At 37.3% G+C, this 21,670-nt stretch overlaps 1 pseudogene; it reads left to right on the top strand.

The window, feature by feature from the left end:
• Positions 1–776: 776 nt before the first annotated feature.
• LOC101610789 lies at positions 777–1,570 on the top strand (annotated as a pseudogene).
• Positions 1,571–21,670: the final 20,100 nt, after the last annotated feature.

Raw genomic sequence — 21,670 nt, 5'->3', positions numbered from 1 at the left:
TCTTAACCCCTAAGCCATCTCTCCAGTCCAACGTTTTTAACTTACAAAAACTACTTTCATTTTACACATTAAAAACATGAAGACTTTGCAGTATTTACCTTCTCGTTGTTGAGACAAAATACCTGATAAATGACATCTTATGAGAGGAAAGGCTGATTTTTGGCTTGTAGTTTCAAAGAGAAGCTTCGCTTCATTGTGTTAGGGAGAAGAATGGGAGAGCAGAGGCTGAGTATCACATCTTGCACATCTGCTGGAAGGTAGCAGAGCAAGAGTGATCTAGCCCTGGTTAGAGAATTTGGGCTATAACTCCCCAAGTCCTGCCCAGCAAGTTTTTACCTTCCAGATTGCCACCAACTGGGAACTGAATATGAGGCTTAGTCACAAACACATGAGACTATGAGGGACGCTTTACATTCAAACCATCATAGACGTGAACAATGAAATACAGTTCTCGGTAAGAAAGGTCTAAAAAGCAAAATAGAGCTCACACAGTATAATTATATAATCCAAGCATGTATACATTCATTCTTGTCTCTTAAATATTTAATATTTGAAATACTATGATATACTTATGACATTATCCAATTTTCTGTACAGCTACCAAATAACACTGATGGTGTTTTCCCTGTCGAGCATTCACATGTTTAATTATCCATTTATTCAACCAAAATCATCTTGTATCAGATAGTAGGTGCTTAGGATACAAATTTATAAAAACCAAATCTTTAAAAAGGCTTTTCTGGCACTTCTGCCCTTTTGGGTCCCTGAGCAGCACGATGGCCATTGGCAAGAACAAGCACTTTATGAAAGGTGGCAACAAGGGAGCCAAGAAGAAGGTGGTTGATTCATTTTCTAAAGACTGGTATGATGTGAAGGCACCAGCTATGTTTAATATTTGAAGTATTGGAAAGACACTAGTCACCAGGATTCAAGGAACCAAAATCACTTCTGAGGGCCTCAAGAGGCATGTCTTTGAAGTGAGCCTTGCTGATCTGCAGAATGATGAAGTTGCCTTCAGGAAGTTCAAGCTCATCACTAAAGATGTTCAGGGCAAAAACTGTCTGAGTAACTTCCATGGCATAGATCTCACCAGGGACAAATGTGTTCCATCGTCAAAAAATGGCAGACCATAATGGAAGCTCACATTGATGTCAAGACAACTGACAGCTATTTGTTTCATCTGCTCAGCATTGGTTTAACTAAAATAAATAAATAAATAAAGAAGCAATAAACCAGATCTGCAAGACATCCTATGGACAAGACAAACAGCTCGACCAGATCCAGAAGAAGATGATGGAAATCCTGAGCCAAGAGGTACAAATGACTTGAAAGAAATTGATTCCAGACAGTATTGGGAAAGACATAGAAAAGGCTTGTCAGTCTATTTACCCTCTTCAAGATATCTTTGTTAGAAAAGTAAAAAATGCTGAAGAAGCCCAAATTTGAATTGGGAAAACTCATGGAACTTTGTGGTGAAGGTAGTATTTCTGGAAAAGTTACTGGTGATGGCATGGGTGCCAAAGTTGCATGAGCTGATGGATATGAGCCACCAGTCCAAGAATATGTTTAAAATTCAGATTTTTAAGAGTGACAAATAAAAGATCCTATTTGTGATGAAAAAAATAATAAAAAGGATTTTCTTAAATAGAGAAAAAGAAACAGAACTAAGACTACTACACTTTATTATGTATTTGAGTACAGTGTTGGATGTGCTCACCAAATGCTAGAAGCACAATAATCCACTGGACACCTATTTAATTCAGAGGAGAGTCATGAAGAAGAACATATAAAAACCCTTCTCAGACTAGGTGATGCTTGAACTGAGTTTGAATGGTGTGATGTGAATGGATAGAGTTGTAGGAACAGTGTCATAGAGCTGGCAAAATATCATTCTTTAACTACTGAGTTACCTCCATTGCCCTTATAGATGTCATTCATTGGGAAGTGATAAAGAAGTAGTATTGGCTATGCTAGAAGAAAATAAAATCATAAAAAAAATAAAGTGATACTTTGTATGCTAAAGTGGAGCAAGTTAACCTTTGTTCAGGAGTGAAAATCAGTGAAATTATAATAGGGTAGCATTACTTCAATATGTAATGACACAGTGAGGATGGATGAAGACCAAATATGTCTGATATCTTAAATTGCAAGTTAAAAATATTCCTTAAGTGTAATGACATAGTTTGGAGGGTCAGATCATGACTAGCTACTAATTGATTACTTAGTGAAATTTGGCAACTTATTTTATACCCATAAATATCACTATCTTTTTCTAAAAGACAGAAAATGTTTTCTCTATGAAATTTATCACTTTTGAGAAAATTATTGAAATGGGGAAAGCATGTGCTTGTAATGCGATAAGTTCTCTGAAACTGATAATTATTTTATCATGTATTATTTTTTTTGTTAATGTGTACTGTAAAAATGGTTGGGTTTGGTATTTTCTTTGGAATATGTACAACTGAATGCTTGCAATATCTCATACATTGTCTAAGTTTTGTAAATTTCTGAAGGCAGTTGTTAGTCACAGCAATCTTTGCTATCAGCCACAAGGGAAGAATTTTTATCAGAAACTTCATACATTTAGAGTTTCCTATCCATACAGAGCCAGTTAGTGATGCCTGAGATAAAATTTCAAGGTGAAAGGGTGAGGTTTGATTGAGGAAGTTGTTTGAGTAAACAAACAGAGAGTACATCTGCTTTACAGTTACATTCCTGTTGCTTGAACAAAGCACCCAACCAAAATCAGCTGATGGGAGGAAAGGGTTTATTTCAGCTTGTTGTCTCAAGGGATATAGATGGTAGAACAGAGGTTGTGCATCATGTGCATCATCTTTTGCCACAGCTGCTGGAAGAGAATAGCAAGAGTGTAATCTGAGCTCTGGCAAGGGAAAAAGTGGACTATTCCACCCCAAAGCTCTCACCCAGAAACACAGTTACTCCAGTGAAGTTCTATCTCCCTAACTGACACCAGCTAGGGACCAAATATTCAAAATATATGAGTCTATTGGGAACATCTGATTCAAATTGCCACATTCTGCCTCTGGACCTCCATAGACTCATAAGCATCTTGTGATACCAAATGCATTCATTCCAACTATAGTAAATGTTTATCAGTCCCAATACTGTTCAAAAGTTCAAAGTCTTATTTATGAGACTGTAAAATCAAAACACAGTTAAATTCTTTTGGTACATAATGGAATAAAGTAAATATTCACACTGCAAAAGCAAGGCATAGCAGGAAAAGATTGGATCAATGTAAAGCAGAAAACAAGTAGGACACATATTAAATCCCGTATGTCCATATTTGGCATCTAGGATCCTTGATGAAATACTCCAACAGACTCCAAATTTCACCTCTCCAATCTTAGCTACTTGCTTTCCTGGTAGATCCACCCAAAGAACAATGTGTAGCTTTCCTTGGTGGCTATCTAGCAGTCCTGCCTGGTATCAAAAAATACAGGGTCTCCAATCCAACCTACAGTTCCATGGTGTAGCACCTCATGGCTTCAAGTCAGGGTCTATAATCCTGTTCCACAGTTTATCTCCAAAAACAGAAACAAAACAAAAGCCCACAGTGCAAATCCAATGACCTTCAGTTTCCTGTACTTTTCATAATCCCAAAACGAGTTGTAATGACCCAATAACATCAGGTGTTTGTGATTAAGTTTCCTACTTTATCCCCACCCATTAGTCTGTGAGGATGAGCCTTGTTGTAGGAAGTATGTCACCAGGGGTGGTCCTTGGGGTAGAGTCCAACCCTATTTGCTCAGAGACAGCTCACTCTTGTAAGATGAGTGCCAGCACCACATGTAAGGCTCAGGAGTGACTAAGCCCATGGAGACCACTCTGAGGCAAAGATGGAAGGTTTTATTCAGGGAAAAACATGAGCTGCCAGGACTGACTCTTAAGAATGGAGCAGTCAGCTTTGAAATTACAGACAGCTATATAGAGCTCTCCAGCTCAGGGAAGGTAAGGAAGAGAAGGAACTCCTTTGTTCTTTACATTAGCTATAGGGTGTGAGACCCGAAGTGACCAGGTGGGAGATAAGGAGGCAGGAAACCTAGACCTGGAGCATTGTTAGGCAAGGAAGGGATAATGGCTGGGCAGTTCCATGAGGAACATGGGTGATGCACTTCCTTATCTCTGTAGCCCTCCTGCTGTAACTCCATTTTGTCCTGGCCTAACAACTCTTGCTATCCCTTTTTCTACTATAGATATAGAATAAAGTAAACCAGCTTCCTCCACCATTATGACGTTTCCTCTTGAAAGTGTAAGCCTGAAATAAACCCTTTCCTCCCATAAATTGCCTCTGTTCTGGTGTTTTGTCCCAGTAACAAGTAGCTAACTGCAACACCAGTAGAAGGTAGGCTACTAAATTTGTTAATCCAAGGAAGAATAAATCAAAGTTAAGAAGCAGGAAAACTCCTTTAGCATTTTTGCTTTAGGCCTCCCTCTTTTCAATAGGGAATCAGCATTTTTCTTATTTCAATGCAAAGCAGCTGGCCCAATCTCAATGGTGCTAATTTCCAAAATAATTGCAGCTGAGTTAGGCTGTAGTCTCTGGCCAGAAATTTTGCATTTCTTTCTGTCCTGTTATTCTGCTGATTTCCCTGTCAAATGCCCTGTTATGGGGTAGAGAAGTGGGGTTCAGGAAAGTCCTTAAATTCCAAACCCTGAGTTCATGTCTGATATTTAACCAAAGAATTGGCAAACCAGGCTAAGAAGATTTTTAAACCACCCCATTTAATTCAAACATACCAGGGATGTGAGAGAAGAGAAGGCTTCCAGAAAGGGAAGGGAAAGCGTAAGGGATTGATAGAATGTACCACATGGTTCAGGAGCCAAAGTAGAACAGCAAACTTTTGCCCAGGAAAAAATATGTGCAAAGGGGTTTTTCTAAAAGTGTATGTGCTTCTGAAGAGAATAAAAGGCCACTTAGTAACAAAGAAATATTCCTTCCCATTGCATTACAGTGGGAGAAACATAGTTTTACCTGAGCGAGGGACCCAGGATTGGAATTTTGTGCAGCCCAAGAGCTGCACAAAAGAGGGATAATAGATTTTCTCTGTGAGCTCAAGTAAGATATCTGGAGTCAGTGCTCCAGAAGAGGTTGGCATATCTGTGTCAGATGTGTCAGACAATAGGCCTAAGCTCAGAGAACGGGTCAGCACACACCTTCGTAGGGTGCTTGCTCAGGAGATATTTGTTTGAATCAGGCAAAAAGGTGCTGAGTTCTCTAGCTGAGACTGGCTGAGAGAGCTATGGTAAATGTGGTAAGGGTGTGTGATATAAGGTTTCTCCCTTGAGAGTCTATTTCCTGTCTACCTACCTGATTCAAAGATTCCTGGCTAACCTAGCCCCTCTCAATGCTAGTCCATTACCAATCCAATTATGCTCAAGTTCTTAGGACATGGGTCGAACTCAGCCAGGCTCTCATACAAAGTTCTTCTAGCCCAGTTTCAGCTAAGTTTTATTTCCCTTCATAAGCTAAGCCTCCAAAGACTATCATTCTTTCTGCATTTAGGTCTTTGAACTCTGATAGGAATGACCCATCAAGCTCTGTTTGTAGCCCTGTGCAGTGTCTTTTAGTTCAAACATTCAAATCCTTCCACATTCCTTCCTCAAATCAGTTCCAAAAGATCAAAAGCCACAAGATCAGTTTTCTAGCAGTAAAGCCCCTACCTATTCCTCTACTACAGACTTTCTCTTCTAGTTACCTTTGCCTCGCTTGTACAAAGCACCTGGCTAAAAGCATCTGATGAGAGGAAAGGTTTTGTTTTGATTTACAGTCTCTGCAGGAAGTTTCAGCATGGCATGAAAGCATGGTAGAACAGAATATGATAGCACTTCTTGCCACACACAGCAGTTGCCAGAAGGTACTATGAAAGTGAGTTGAGCTCTGTCATGAGAAGCTAGACTGTAGCATGCCAAAGCCCTCACCAAGCAACAGACCTCCTCCAGCAAGGTTCCATAGTCCAAATTGCCATCAGCTAGGCACCAAATATGCAAAATACGTGAGTCTATGGAGGACAGCTGATTTAAACCTTTATCATCTGTTACATGATGAAGTGTTATGCACCAGAGGGAAGAAGAGGTTTTTATGCTAAGCTGAACCAAAGTGACCTATAGCTAGCTGAATATACCTTACTCAAAAAATATTGCCAGGTCAGGAGACATTTATGATACAATCCAGGTATCAGGGCCCAATACAGGAGGCTTTTCTAACCACTTTAGTTACTGCTCATCTTACAGAATATGGGACATGTGCTGGGCTCACCTGGTAAGTGACATAGTGATGACAGACAACAGGGGCTGTGTGAGGTCAGGATGGCTGGGTCTATGCAGGGAAGCTGCACTGTCCACATAGCCCTAATTCAATAAGGCAAGGAACAGCACAGTGCATGGATTCAATGAAAACACATCCTGCAATGTACTTGCTGCTAACTGACATGTGTCTTTGTTTGGCTTTTTGGTTGACTTTGTCTCCTTTGCTCTGTTAAAAAAAAGGGGGGGGGGGCTGAATGGCTTAGTGGCTAAGGCACTTGCCTGTGAAACCTAAGGACCCTGCTTGATTCCCCAGGACCCTCGCCAGTTAGATACACAAGGGGCACATGCATATGGAGTTTGCAGTGGCTAGATACCCTGGCATACCTGTTCTCACTTTGTCTCTATCCATCTCTTTCTCGCTCTCTCTCAAATAAATAAATCAAATAATATTTTTAAAATTTGCTTAATTTCATACAAAATAAAAGCCAACATTTTCAAGGTTCTATAAGCTGCTCCCTCCTACCTCACCTCTCAGCTCTCACTCTCCACTGTTCTGTATTGTCTCTGTGTCACTGTAGTCAAGGACAGTGTGTTCCTGCTCAGGCCCTTTTCCCTGCTAATCAACCTTTGGAAACCATCTTCTCCATGTCCACGTGGTACTCTTTCTTGTTCCCTTATATAGGTTTGCTATCAAATACGATCAGTTAAACTTGGCCTATTTTCACTTCTTTATTAAAAAATCATAATCCCCCATTTTAACATTTACAAATCCTCTTTACTTTGTCCTATAATGTTATAGAAATCATCATCTTTTAACAGCATATAACTACTAATTAGTTAATTTGTGATGTCTGTTGCCTTATCCTTGAAAGTAGCACTATGATGAAGGAAATTTTGGGTTTATTCAGTGTCCTATCACAGGCACCTAGAAAAAGTATTGGGACATAAGAAGTATACAAACACTTATTAAGTTAGAAAATATTGTTTGTAATTCAGCCTTTCCTTTTTCTCTCTAAGAGGTTGATGGTTTGCAATGAGATTTTAAATAAAGGAACTAGAATTGATTACTATGTCCTGAAAACACCTTCTATTAATGTAGCTACACACAAAAATGAGAGAGTACCTGATATTGATGAAGCTTATTTAAAGTCATACACCTACATGTCAAGCTGCAACCACCTACTTCTAAATTTACTTTCAAATCTTGGAAGTTAGTTGAGCTGTATAGGATAGAAAGATGAAACAAGAAGCATACACTGTAGAGATGGTGTTGGTGAGAGAACAAGAGCAAAGACCTGCAGCACTGTGAGGGTCAGGCAGCAAACATTCATCATGAGCCCAATGGATTCCTATCTCCTAAAATTCATGGCCAAGGACTCTCCCACGCTACCATAGTCTATTGACATGACCAATAATATATGCAGTACAAGTACTGGTGAGATACTTCCAAGATTAAGCTAAGAAATTACTGAAATTTCCATCTCAGTCACCCTATTATCTTGGTTGGCCTTTTTGGAAATCTGCCCATTATATTGAATGAGCCCATAGAGGACCCTATGATACTTATTGCCATCTACTACATACATGATCTCAGAAGTGATAGCCTGCGTCTGACTACAGCTCTGAACTACAGTTTGGCAATATTCACATCACTGCACTCAGAAAACCTGGTATGTGTTTGGTCATTTGATTGTTTTCAGGACAATTTCTTATGTAGATTAAATGTCTCATAAAACCATCACCTTCCTATTGACAACAGGAAGAGGTAGAAAGTTCAGATTTGCATATGTGGTCCCATGAATATCCTAAACCTTGCCTCTCCTACTGGGAAGACACATATAATGGGGAGTGTAGATATAAAAAGAGACATTTTCCAATATTTAACTTCCTGTAACCAACTATGAAACATACATATTTGTTAATCATATTCTCTTTTCATAGTATAGAATACCTTAAATTCAAAATTCCTGCTACATAATTTTCATAATATTGTGTTTTCTCATTCTCTAGGAGCTCTTAGGTGAGGTAAACTATTTTTTGAGGAATTTCCCCCTCCATATCTTCCCTTCAATTCCCTTCCTTTCCTTCCTCCCTCTCCCCACAGCGTGTCTTTCCTTGTCCCTCTTCTCTCCCTTCTCCTACCATTTCCATCTCTGTCTTATTACTGAGCACTTAGACAATGGTTGGTAACTGAGACAGCATAGATCTGACTGAACAGAGCCTGATGACGACAACAGAAAAAAAAAAAATCCATAGAGAAATTAAATACAAAGGCAGCAAACCTTTTCATGCTGAGATGTGTCCTAAAATCCCAATAAAGGTTGATGCATTAAGAAAAAGCAGGGACTAGAGAGATGGCTGAAGAGTTAAAGGCATTTGCTGGGAAAACCTACTAGCAGAGATTCAATTACCTAGCATCAGTGTAATGCCAGAGGCCAAGTCATACATGTGTTTGGTGTTTGTTTGCAGGGGCAAGAGACCATGATGTGTCCACACGCGCGCACACACACGCACACACCAAATAAATAAATAAATAAATAAAAGTTGAGAAGAGAAAGAAAAATCCAGGAAAAAAATATTGGTTGGTTCTAATTATATCAAAAATGTATAAATGTATATAGAAAATGATATTAACAATACTGTGTTCATTTCATAATAGGAAAAATAAATATGACTTTAAAACAATATAACAATGTGACTTTGTCAATAATCTATAGCTGCTCTTAAACACAATGACTTGGACCATACCTATTTAACTATACATATTTTATGTAGCAATTTTCTTCCTTATCTTGGTTTTAGAGGTGAAGAAGAAATGAAATGCACAAAGTTCAGGATGACAGAGAGACATAGATTAAGTAGGTAATAGCCTCAGGGCTTCTGTTTGACAGCATACATTTTATTACTTCAGTAGGTATTTTATTGATGGGGGATTTTGCCTTGATTTTATTTTTAAATGTTCTTGGAGTTAAGACATTTTTCCTCTGAATATCAATCAGCTTAAGTTGTTCCCACAGAAGGAAGGTGAGACAATATGACCAGAGATGAGTTTATATATAAATGACACTGGCCCTCAGATGAGGTACAATCTCATGGCGTCTTCTCTGACAGGATTTTTTCTCTGAGGAAATGCATGCTGCCTCAGAGCAACAATCCTCATAAAATGGTTTAAGTATGTCCTTCTATGGCAGTCTTCTGAAGGGATACTTTCCCCTGTAGCAGCCTGTGATATTTCAATAACAATATTTCTATCTTCTAGAATGAGCAATTTTATCCATGTCCAAACCTCAGATCAATTATTGATCTACTTTGGACATTTCTTCCCTGGCCCATTGACAATGAAATATGGGAAAATTCAGTATTGCTCGTTGTTTTCCCTTTAAGAGCTGACACAATTACCATGTTAGTATTTATCCAAATAGAAAAGTGGTCAGATTCATCTGAACAAACCAAGAAATCTTGTTTTAAGTTCCAGCAGAATCCAAGGTGTTAGAGTGAATGCAACTGTCACTTTGGTTGTGGGTGTTAAACAAGAAAGAGTTCTAGTGCTCAAGATATCATCCTAGGACCGTCTTTAGTTGCCAATTCACAAAACATTTAAATTTATTCAAACTGAAATCAGTTCTACTGTGAGGATTTTCAGGGGAAGTAACATGGCAGATACCCTTTTGTTGCTCTCATATGGGCCACAAAACATATAGAAGATAAGATATAATGCATGAATAAAAAAGATGAACAGAAGATAGTATATAAAAATTATATATTGTATCATATAGATATATGTAAGGACACACATTTGAATTTGTTTATATATTTAAAAGGAATTTGTTTATATATTTAAAAAGTAACATAACACAAGCTTATTTTACTTGCTGCTGATGGTGTATCTATTCACTGGTCAAGAGAGCATTTGAGAAAGTTTTGCTTCACTAACTGTAGAGAAAACACAACTCATCTATGAGGCAGAAGATAGGATATGGTCCATGATGTCACCTAGAAATCCTAGTTTGGTGCCCTTCTTATAGATGCTAGAGTGTTAAAGTTCAGTAATATGACCCTGGTAGCATTCTGTATGAGAGTCTGGGAGGGATGGCCAGTGTTTCTACCATGGCTTGTGTGTGAGGTCTCTGTGGGCTTCATACCATGTGCTTGGAATTGTAGTCCAGGTCTGTAATGATGTATTAACTTTCATGCTTATACCCAAGAAGATTTAGCCTTCAGCCAGACTGTATTGTTTAGGCTGAAACTCACTAAGCTAAATCTGTACATGTATTTGATATTTACCCGTGACTCAATACTGCTTGTTCCTTAGCATAAGGCCCGAGAATGGCCTTGTTGATTGTAAGGTTGTCATGGGTGTTGGAGGAGGAATGGGACCCATGCTGTCTCTTTCTGGGATTTATGTCATAATTCAATTAACATCTACCCTGGTCCACTACAGACTTTAGGATTAACTTGAATTTGAGTTATTATAGCAGCAAGTAATTTCACTGGAGAAGAAACCACTCAGTCTTTCAAATAACCCTCCACACTGTGATTACAGGCCGTGAGTACCCACCTGATTAAAATGAGCCTCCCAGGAAGAGACACTTATATAAGGGAATATGTTAATTAAAAAGCACAAGTCATATGGGTGGCTTTGAAATCTTTTGCAAAACTTAATAAGCGGCCATTGACATTTATATCCTGATTTCCTTTGAGTGTGACCAAATAAATAGTCCATCCAATTTGAGTCTTTTTAACTTTGAGTTGCTAGAGGAAAAGAAACCCAGTTTGAGTTCTTATGAACCTAAGAAGCAATGCAAAGAAGTGGAATATTCATTTCCTAAGAGGGCTTCCAGGGAATCCACATTTTCCTTCTCTTACTCTGCCAAACCTGTATCATTTTTTGACTATTTCAGCTGGGTGAGAAAATATTTTTAAAAGAACCATAGTGAAATGCTATGTGTTTCACAAATCTTTTTCTTTGTGTGTATATGTGTGTGGTGTATGTATGTGTATGTACATTAGAATGTATGTGAGGGTGCATGATCACATGGGGAGGCCGGAGGTTGACTTCTGGTGTCTTCTTTCTTTGTGTTCCACCTTATTTATTGAAACAGATTCTCTTCCTTGTCATAAGTATGCCAGTTTGACTAGTTTAGTTAACCAATGTGCCCTAAGAATCCCATCTCCACTTTCTGAACACTGAGATTAGAAGTAGGCGTCCATTCCCGCTGGGCCTTTATGTATATTCTAGAGATGTGATTCTCATTCTTGTGTTGTAAGTCATTTACTTACTAACGCCTCAAATTCTCCTTTTCCTTCCTTCCCTCCTTCCCTTACTTTAAAATAAAACATAGTGTAGCATCAATAAATATAGGCATGTGGCTTCAGAGATTCCATCTAGAAGACTTTAAGGAAACACAACTCTGTTACTTAGTTTCTTTAATGTTTGGTTTTTGGTGTTGTTGGTTGTTTGTTTTGTTTTGGTTTTGGCTGACCTGGAATTCATTATGTAGTCTCAGGGTGGCCTCAAACTCATGGTGATCCTCCTACCTCTTCTTCCCAGGTGCTGGGATTAAAGGTGTGCACCACCAAGCCCAGTGCAGTTTCTTAAATATATATTAAAAATATTTTATTTATTTATTTGAGAGGAGAGAAAAGTGGGGGGGGAGAATCAATATGTAGGACCTAAGAAGCTCCAGATGCATACACCAACTTGTGGATGTGGCTCACATGGGTACTGGGGAATCAAACCTGGTCCTTAGGTTTCACAGGAAAGCACCGTAACCACTAATCAATCTCTCAAGCCCTTGTCTAATATTTTAATGAAGTGTGTGTCTACACTGATGACAATGAAGCTGTGGCTTTTGGAGGATCAGTGTTGGCAAACAAACATTAATTTTGTTCTATGGAAGACTGATATGAGTTGAGATTGGTTCCTGCATTTTTCTGCATAACACCTTCTGACTTGAGACTCCTTTCTTCAGTCAGGCCACCCACACATTTTGCTGGACTCTTAAAACTTCTTACTAATAAAGTATTTTCTTGAGCTAAACACACATACAAGCCATAGAGTCCCAGAACTCCTATGAATGAACATGTCACCCCTATAAGGCCCATGGTTTTATATACTCATATCACTTGTCACTTGTACCCTACACACCAATGTCTGAGGAAAGAGCTAAGACTTCACATATCTTCATATGAGCTTCATAAGTCTATATTTGTTTAATCCTTACTACTCTGTGACCATAAGAAAATATACGATTCCCAAATATTTGGCAATTGCAAAGACTTAAAAATATTTTACATTCATTTATCATAGTACTCCTTCCTGTCACCATGTTATTTTAAAAAATGATCTTCTTTTTCTTCATTTTTTTTATATTCCCCTTGGCAGCAAAGGAGCATCTTAAAATAAAAACTAAGGGTTTTATAATAAAATTAGTATTCCTTTTCCTCATTTCCACTTCTTCAATAAAATTAGAGAAATGCTTGTGATTGCAATAATCTGATTGGGAATTTAAATGCAAAGAAAATCAGAAAATTCTAAATTGTGGTTCCCACAGCAACTATAAAAAGACACTCAACATGACTGCATATTTATATCAAGATATAAAACTTAACAACTTCTCCACTTACACAAATGCTATATAAAAACAAAGGGGTGGAATTATGGTTGCTATGGGAATCACAACTCTGAACCTACTGACTTTTGGAAGTTTAAATATACTGACATACAGTTTCACACTGAATATTACATAGGTACAGGAACATGCACGGGATTAGAGACAAACATGTGGCAAATGACATGAAATGAAGGAAATGTCACTCTAGTGCCTAAATGTTTCCTATTTATGGATCAGTCTCTTTCTCTGTGATAATAAATCACTTCTGAAAACAGAGGGAAATATCTCAAGGCTATGTTTTAGGAAGTGATAGTATGGGCTTGTCTTTCCCCTTTAAAGGTTTAACTGCTCTTATATGCAATGGACAGAAGACAGTGAGTATTAGAAACTTAAAGGCACCAGGGTGGACACCAGAAGTTTGCTAGCACAAACAATTTCATTGCTATCCCCAAATCAGGATTATGCTTGTAATTATATAATTATATAAGTTATATAATTATATAAAATGATTTAAGTGAGATAGTGTGCGTAAAATTCCCAGCTAAGGCATGGAAATATTGTATGGAATCTTTCTTTTTAATACTCAGTACTTTTCACTATACTATGTCTCCCACAGTCAGTGTGTTCCCACTGAGGGAAGCAGGGGAAAAAGGAGACAACATATCTTTCACTTTGTAGAAATAATAGTTAAGTGATGAAAGAAATATTGCATCCACTTGCACTCTGAAAACACTTAAACCTTTGTAATTGTTGAAGAGACATGAAAATTAAAACTTTTATTTGAGCTGTGCATAATTCTTGTTCATTTAGTGTGTGCATGGGTATGGAATTTCAGGCAGACAGTGACAATGGCAATCACACAGTTGTTTGACAACATTTCTAAAACACTATTGAAAATAATATTACATAGCAGTCACATCCTACTTACCTGGCTTCACCCTCCTTGTTGGGAAATCATAAATTATATGTCCCTTTAAAATCTCAACAATTTTGGAATTCTTCTTTCTTTGCTAATGATAGACAAAACTTTTTCTCCCCACTCTCAGATTACTTCAGAGATCACAGAAGAGCTCACTGTTTACTATCACATATGGCATGATGACTATCCTGGTTTCCACACTGGGCTCAGAGGGCACTTTAAGCTGCCAATTATCACCAGGCCACAGCTTTTTAGAAGCAGCTCTCTCACAGGAATTTTAAAAGTCTTGTATGTTCTAGTTTTCATCATGACAGTAAAATATCTTCTGATAATACACATCAGATCATGGTAGCAGGGGCTTAATAGAGTAGTGCATTAAAGTTATTTTTTCAAAGTTTTACTTACATTAGGAAAGCTTTACACCTAAAACTTGCAATTTAATTATGCCTTCTCAAATACTTAATTTATATGTAATATTGGAAGCAAAGAAAGTTCAGAAGTCATTAAGATATTCAACCTAGATCAGAGTCTCTCAAATTTTGATATCCAATCATAGCAAGGAATGCATCTTATATTATGACCCAGTACACACAAATATAGACTTAAAACAATTCTTCAAACATGATTGATGAAAGAACTCACTCTCACCACATATAATGTACTTTGACTTTTTCTATTCTATTTCTAAAAATAATGTACTTGTAACCCACAAAACTAACTCCATAACCTGTTTAAGGCTTTCTATTCATAGTTAAAAAAAAACAAAAACCAAAAAAACCCCTGCATCTGTTACCAAAATAGCAGAAACTGAAAGGAAGCCACATTGTTCAAATTCTCACTCTTTTTCTGTTCTCTGTTTCCATTATCATCAAGTCACTTATTTTTTTTTTTTCCTGTGATTTACTTACTTATTGTTTTTCTTTGAGACTGAGTCTTGTGTAGCCTAGCTGGCCTTGAATTTATCCCTTTGCCTCGGCCTCCTGAGTGCCTGAGTTATAGCCCCAGGGATCCTCTTGTCTCTAGCCACCCTCAGTGCTGGGATCATAGGCATAAACAGTCATACACAACTTTGTGCATGGGTCCTGCGGATAAAACACAAGTCTTCATGCTTGAGCAGTAAGTACTCTTGCCCACTGACCAATTCTACTTAGCTTGTCTGTTTGTTTTAGATCACCTCACTCAGGTATCTTGGCATCCCCAAGGGGTACTCATGAGATCACATAGAAGTGAGAGGGTGTTCTCCATTTGCCTCTGGGGTCTTTGGTGCGCAGGCCAAGATGTCTTCTGTGGCTTGTGTACTCATGCTGTTGTTGACTTGTCCTTCGCCCCAGGACCTATTGTTTGGGCATTGCTGGGCAATCTTCTAAAGTGAAATCACTTTTGCTCTTACATAGGACCCATCTATAACTGGATTTCCTTCCAAGGTGCTGATGGGTCTGTGAGTTATACCCAGAACAATTGATTCTTGGTGAATATGAACTTTTATTGTCTTCTCACATCTTTATAATAACCAAATTTTTGGTTCCCTCATAAAAACTACCTTGTGTGTGCATGCGTGCATGCGCGCGCACACATACCCCAAGCACGCATGCCTGATACAAGACATTAAAAGACATTAAACAGACTCTGTGGTAAGGGAAATGAGTTTTTTTTCTCTCTGCTGTGATTTTAAGATTTCAATTTTAATTAATTTATTTATTTGAGATAGAGAAAGAGAACTTAGAGAGAGAATGGGTGCACCAGGTCCTCTAGCTACTGTAAATGAACTCGAGATGCATGTGCCACCTTGTGCATCTGGCATTGTGTGGGCACTGGGAAATCAAATCTGGGTCCTTAGGCTTTTCAGCAAGTGCCTTAACCACTAAGCCATCTTCTCTAGCCATAAGCTATGATCTTATAGCATTAGGCAAATACATATATGTGTGTATGCATATATGGGTGTATACATGTACTATTATTTTTACCACCATATGCTCCCCCAATTTAATTTTCTCTTATTTTAAAATATTTTTGAGAAATAATTCCAATACTATACATTATCACATTTACAGTATATTATTTTATGTTTTAGCATTGTTACAGAGTTGTACAGCCATCATCGTACTTAAGGATGTTTTATCCTTATCTCACATCCTTATCATCACTGTGAAGCTTTCTTCTGGCTGTGGACAGCTTAGTTGGTGTGAAGTAGGGCCATCCTTCTCCACATCTACATCTCCACATCCAAGGGCTAATTGTGGTGAACATCTATCTGTTCATGTGATTATTTGTGATCTTTTTGAAGAAACTGCTATTTAGATTTGCTCATGTATACATTAATATATGTCCTCACTTCTGTGGGTTTTGTCATTCTTGACAGTGTAATTTTTAAACAAAATGTTTTTACTTTTGGTAAAATCTAATTTACTCTTTTGTGTTTGTACATTTGGTGTAATTCTCAATACTTTGCCAGACTTAAGATCACAAAGATTCACTCCCATGCTTTATTGTAATTTTACAGTTATGTTTAGGCCTATCTTCTATTTTTGCACATCTCATTTTTATGTGTCATGTAAAGCATATTATATTCTTATAATAATGTGGGTTCTGGGATAAACAATTTGGCCTTTTTCTTAAACTAAATGAAACATAATGTTCTCTTTCTGTGAAAGTTAAGTACTGATTTTTTTATTTGAATAATTTCTGAAAGACATGAGCCATTGTTGAATTTATTTTGGTCATTACACATTTTCTTCCTTGGTGTATCTATCAATCAAGATTCTCCTGCCATAAAACTTTAGCTTTTTATGTCTCACTAGCAGACTTTGCTTGATTAATGGGCTCAGAACTAAAAGAAAGAATTTTTACTTTTTTGACAAGTAATTAAATTTCTAACAATATTCTGGATCAAACAGTTTACACCAAATTAGTAGTCTGATTTTTTAGCTTCAATTATATGTGTAAACAATTTCCTCTTCTCCCAGAGGTTGTAAATATCTTTATAAAAGTAGATGGAAGGCAACAAGAAGGGGAGGGAAATCCACCTACTCCCTCCACCCTCAAAAAAGGAAACCCATTGAAGTTAAAATTAAAAGGAGGTGTTTGATGTGATAAATAATGATGAGATAATGGGTTTCTGTGGGATATGGAAATAAAATCCACAATGAAAATGAAGACCTGAGCTAGAGATGGTGGCTGAAGAGGCACTTACAGTTTACCTTACCTTGTCTTCATTTTCAAAAACACTGTCAGCACTTGCCATGAGGTGAGTCTTTTTGTATATATGGGTCTTGGAAGAAACAGGTCACCTGGGACCCAAAATGCAATACTGTATTGCCAGCTGGTCATATTGCCATAGTTTCATTTCTGAATAGTTCCATGTGAATCTTCTAGGCCAGGTAATGATGAGATGCTATCAGAAAACTCTGTCATCTATTTAAAACCCACATAGGCTGCGAGGTAGGGGGCTTTGTAAAGGGGCTGTGCTGAACAGAGCAGGTCATTCATTCTTTAGAGAAAGGTGGCTTACCACAAAGGGATAGCTCACAAATTGATTAAATATCCACAGCATTGCTGTGTTGTAAGTTATTAAGGGGCAGTGGCACAGAGACCCTTGTCATCACTAATGAGGATTCCAACCTGACTGATTTGACCTAATCATTGCGAGATAATAATAGATCTATCTCTTAAATGACTCAGTAACTTTGATGATGGCTCAGTAGCATGCAGACTAACGCAGAGCCCAGCGGGGATTTTATCACTTGTTTAATCTATTTCAGACCAAAATGTGTCAGAACGAATACTGAAGACATTAAACTATTTAGAGTTACAAAGCTATAAATATTTGTCAAATATGATTTTTATAGCATTAGGCTATTCTTTTCATGAGATGTAGAAGATTCTTTTTGCAATCACTTTTATTTCTCATATGCCATGGCCTTAACACACAATGCTTTCCAAAAACTGACAGAAAGCATCAATTTAGTTAAGTTTTAAGTTGAGTAATCTAAAATTGAATTAGAACACAGCTTAAGGATAGATCACTAACTCTATAAAGAGGGAAATGCAGAGATTTTTACAATGTAGAAAATGTGCTTATCTGCTGTGTTGCCTACATCTTCATCTCTTGTATTTCTATTTTTCTCTCAGAGGCTTATCCTAATGCTATAACTGTGAGATAGTCTTAAAAAGTCACATCAGAGGGCTTCCCCATTGCTCTTTTCTTCATAATTTCTGCTACAACTTTGTGAGACTCATAAAAGAAGTTCTGTAAGTCTATTGTATTTTAATTGGATAGAGAATTAACACAGTGTATTAACTATAAATTCAGTAGCACAAATTTTACTGTGACCTTAAAAATATTTGTTCACTGAAATATGATATGTCTAATAATTATAGATAAGTCCCAGTTTCAATTCTCACAAAGTAAACATGTAGTGGGGTAACTCCACTTTAAAATAATGCAAGGACTACCTAAGTTTAGATGCCATTTTAGTGGTACAGTTAAATCCAAACCCCTTCTGTGCTCACACGAAGACACTCTCTCAGCTTCCAGAACTAGTTTAACTTTATCTGCATGCTTGAACTCGATGCCAGTGGACATATATAGTAGCATGTGTTCTTTTGTCATTTTTTTTCAATTAATATAGTTGAAAAACTCATCCCTGGGTTTGTATTTGACTATAGTTAATTATTTTTCAGTACAGCATCTATAATTCCAATAAAAGAACATGCTATAATTTATTTACAATCTTCTACAGCTTACCTCCCTCCTTCTCCCTCTCTCTTTCTCTCTCTCTCTCTACTCTGTAACTCTTGTATATTAGTTATCTTTTCCCTCCTTTTCTTAGTGGACACTGACCTGTAACACTTGAATGGGTTTTTGATAGTTTTCCAGTTTTGAATAATTTTGAGTATTTTCATGCATGTACAGGTATTTTATTTGGATACATATGCAGCAGTGGAGTTAGACCATGGTGTGTGTGTGGTGTGTGTGTCTGTGTGCGTGTCTCATCTTTTCCAGGTGGTACTAAACTAAAGCTAATACCTATTTATAGTCTGCCCATAGTAGTTTTTACACCAATCTAATATTTACATTAGTGGTTTATACTAACATTTCCTTAACTCTGCTTTAGGATTAAGCCATTCATTGTAAAATTATTTAGGGGGGCTGGAGAGATGGCTTAGCGGTTAAGCGCTTGCCTGTGAAGCCTAAGGACCCTGGTTCGAGGCTCGGTTCCCCAGGTCCCACATTAGCCAGATGCACAAGGGGGCGCACGCGTCTGGAGTTTGTTTGCAGAGGCTGGAAGCCCTGGTGCGCCCATTCTCTCTCTCTCCCTCTATCTGTCTTTCTCCCTGTGTCTGTCGCTCTCAAATAAATAAATAAAAAATTAAAAAAAATTTATTTAGGGGAGGACACATTTATAGGTGAAACAAGTATTAACATTTTGAAATATATGCATTTTATGATTCTAATAAAATAGTGAACAATGAGTTTTTCTGAGATCCTGAAGGTTGTTATGAGGTCTACTACGGCTGAGGTTCTATAGATACTTTTATGTCTGTAATTACTTTAGATAGCCAATCATTTAATTGAAGGGAAATCAGTAATAATAAAAACATTACAGGGATATTTAAGTACATAAAGCAACGCGTCACAAGCTCAACACTAAATGCTTAGCAAGTGTCAGAGTTTGAACAGATAGCCCCCAATATTTTCAGTGTTTTATTAGTTTGTAGTTTGCAACTGCAGTCACCTGGCTGGAGGAGGTGTCACTGGGTGTATCTCAAGGTGTGTTGGTGGGTTTGAGATGTCAGTCTAAAGATATGCAAAGTGTGCCTAACTGGAGCTCCTGAGGTGTGCTGTGCTGTGTGGCTTTTGACTTTTAGGCTTGTGCTTCTCACTGTGTGTTTGGTCCTGTGAAAACAGTACAGCTTCTTCTGCCATTATGGAACTTCCCCTGGATCTGTAAGCTTCAATAAATCCCATTCTCCATAACTGTGCCTGGTATGGAAATTTATCTCAGTGAACCTGAAGCTGTCTGCTACAGCAAGTCACAGTTATCTTTGTGTCAGTAGTATCATAAAGTCTTTAGTCTTAATCACTCACTTGATTGGTAGTATAAAATACCAATTTAAGTTCATTAATGAGAAAAATGGGGAAAAAAAAACCCATTCCCAGGATTCCTGGTGATAGAGGGACATTTTAATGTTGTAACATATTGTCACAATGTATTCCATCTCAAACCTCAACCAGTCTTTTGGTAAAGGCTTTATTATGAATTTTGAGGGCCTCTCCACTCATTACAAAAGTAAGAGAAGTAATAAAAAGTATATGCCAGTATTAGTGTAAAGATAAATATATTAATGTTATATAATAAAATATTTACTCCAAGCTAAGAGATATTTTTGTGATGTTAAAATAAATGCTGTAGGGGCCTGGAGGGATGGCTTATCAGTAAAGGTACTTGACTACAAAGCCAAAGGACTCATGTTCAATTCCCCAGGACACACATAAGCATATGCAGAGGGGGCACATGCATCTGGAGTTCATTTGCAGTGGCTGGAGGCCCTGGTGTGCCCATTTTCTCACTCTCTCTACCTCTTTCTCTGTCAAATAAATCAAAATTTAAAAAATTAAAAAATATGTTTTAGGTCTGGAAAGATGGCTTATTGCTTAAGGTGCTTGCTTATGAAATCTAAGGACCCAGGTTCGAATCTCCAGTACTGGCATAAGCCTGATGCAGAAGGTGGTACATGCAGTATTTGGAGTGGCTGGAGACCCTGGCATGCCCACTCTTTCTCTATCTCTCTCTTTTTCTCTCTCTGTTAAGTACATAAAGGAATTGTTTTTCTAAAAAAAAAAAAAAAAAAAACAAAAAAACTAGCTGATTGTTTTAAAAATCTGGAAACCTAAATTTCTATCTCTAATTCTTTAGTGTGCAGAATTCAGAATCATGTAACATTCTATTCTGGCTAGAAAAAAGCAAGTCTTCAGAGACAGCTGTTATTTTTTGTAACCAAAGAAGGCAATTTGAGTGGCTCACTGGTCTAAGGGGAATGACTGCTGCTTAGGATATGTGAACAAAGCAGTTAGAATTTTGCAAGGCACAAAAGAGAGAAAAACCATCTATAAAAATATGAATATGTTCCAGTGTAACCTAAAGGAAGGATTGGTAAAAATTGAAAAATGTGTTTTAGAGTGGTGGACACATGAAAGTGAATTCCTGGAAGATGGCAAGACTAGTGGAATCTATGCCAGACACATTTCCATGATCTTTCACAAATACTACCTTTGCACATATCCTCTATGGAGCCTCCATCACATTTAGTAATATTCGTTTGATTCCTTTTTACTTAATACATGAACTTATATTAATATACCCTCTGATAAGCTGAATGGCTCTTGAAACTACTAATACTAATAATAATAGTTATGAGAATGAATGCTTATAATACATTTTATATATAACCCCAAGCCTCTCACAGTGTCTCTAATTTCAAAATGACAAGCCTAACAAGCCATTTGCAGTAGACACCTTTGTCATTAACCTAGTTTTTAATACATAACTATTTAGGTGAATATACTATTCCTTAATGTTTACAACATGAACTCTGGCTAATTAATTCTGACAGACCTCCTAATAGGGAGAAGGTACATGGCATGATGATCTCCATTTTAAGGGAACCTTCATTTTATAGTCCAGTACAATAATTTTGCAGAATATTTAGATTAATTTTTTCTTACAATATTCTGCATTAGTAAAATTTCTTATCATCATTGCTTCATTAAAGTAAATGATTCGATGAGAAAAGCAGCTTTAAAAATCATATTCTGTGCCAATTAACAGAAATTTTCTAATTGTTAGAATCACCTGATGTCTTTCTA

The sequence above is a fragment of the Jaculus jaculus genome, chromosome 1 (assembly GCF_020740685.1).
Source record: "Jaculus jaculus isolate mJacJac1 chromosome 1, mJacJac1.mat.Y.cur, whole genome shotgun sequence".
NCBI classification, from domain to species: domain Eukaryota; kingdom Metazoa; phylum Chordata; class Mammalia; order Rodentia; family Dipodidae; genus Jaculus; species Jaculus jaculus.
This window is presented reverse-complemented; position numbering and strand designations above follow the sequence as displayed.